Source organism: Lepeophtheirus salmonis, unplaced genomic scaffold (genome assembly GCF_016086655.4).
Source record: "Lepeophtheirus salmonis unplaced genomic scaffold, UVic_Lsal_1.4 unplaced_contig_9081_pilon, whole genome shotgun sequence".
NCBI lineage: Eukaryota > Metazoa > Arthropoda > Copepoda > Siphonostomatoida > Caligidae > Lepeophtheirus > Lepeophtheirus salmonis.
The window spans coordinates 1-1,168 of NW_027296670.1; the positions used below are offsets into that span (position 1 = coordinate 1).

Genomic DNA, 1,168 nt, shown 5'->3' on the forward strand with positions numbered 1-1,168 from the left:
CCATAATATATTTATGTTAAATATACAAGATTAAACAATTGTAATCATATAACTAATAATAACAATACATTATAAATACAGAATATTGAAATAATAGATTGATCCAAATAATATTTTCTTGTTCTAACATCGGAATTCAGTTAAATATGTCATAAATTGAAGTTGCTAAACACAAGCCAGACGCGGAGTTTAATCAAAAAGATCATCACCCTTTTTTCCTAATGTGGAAGTTGCTATATACAATTGTGCACATGATAGATATAAATAATTATTAATAATAAAGTAAATGTCAAAATCATAAAATTAGACAATAAATATACTAATAAAAAAAATGTTAGAATTAAACCTATCGTAAAGATTTAGTGCAAAAGCTAATTATGGCATCAAAAGACTCCCCCGTTATTTATGGTTGTATAACAACATACTATTATCATGAAGGATGCACACAATTGCTAATTATAATACTACACCCAATGTAACTACCTCCGTTGTTGTGACCATTTAAGCAATTGTTTTGGCCTTTTATGAGTTTTCTGAGCACCATTTCTTGGAGCTTATCAACCACAGCTAATCCTTCAGTGATAAAAAAGTAATATTTATTGACTATGTAATATTGGAAAACCTAATGATCATACACAGGTCTTTAAGTGAAGAAACTAGTACCAGATAAAACTAGTTGCGAACCATCAAAAGCTACTACCCCCGTTGATGTGACCATTTAAGCCCTTGTTTTTGACATTTAATGAGTTGTGCATCATAATTCTAGATATTTTTAGCTAAAATAGAATCATATTTTATGATTAGATTTAAAAAAATATATATACTTACTGTTAGATGCTACAAAATTCAGAGTTCAATTTCGAAATTAGAAAATATTTTATACTTTTTACTGATAACTTCGATCATAATTTGGTGTGGATGACTCAAAATATGCTGAAAATTCTCTCAACTTCACAATTTAAAATGGGGGTATTTCCATAAATTATTTGAACGTAGGATGATTAAAAATGGATAAGGTTTTATTAAATGCAAATCTTTGTGAGATCAAAGTTAGAATCTGACTTGATGTATTCATCGTTAACTTGATTCTATATGTAGATGAATATCCATACACTTGTTATGACATGAGGATAATGAGTGGCGTGTAATTCTAGATAGGGAACTAAAT

The 1,168-nt window shown here is 28.2% G+C and overlaps 1 long non-coding RNA gene across 1 annotated transcript; it reads right to left on the reverse strand.

The window, feature by feature from the left end:
* Nucleotides 1–464: 464 nt before the first annotated feature.
* LOC139907575 (uncharacterized) lies at nucleotides 465–1,152 on the reverse strand. The gene is made up of 2 exons (XR_011784272.1): nucleotides 829–1,152; nucleotides 465–776 (listed from the first exon to the last, which is right to left on the reverse strand). It is a non-coding gene; the product is annotated as an uncharacterized lncRNA (long non-coding RNA).
* Nucleotides 1,153–1,168: the final 16 nt, after the last annotated feature.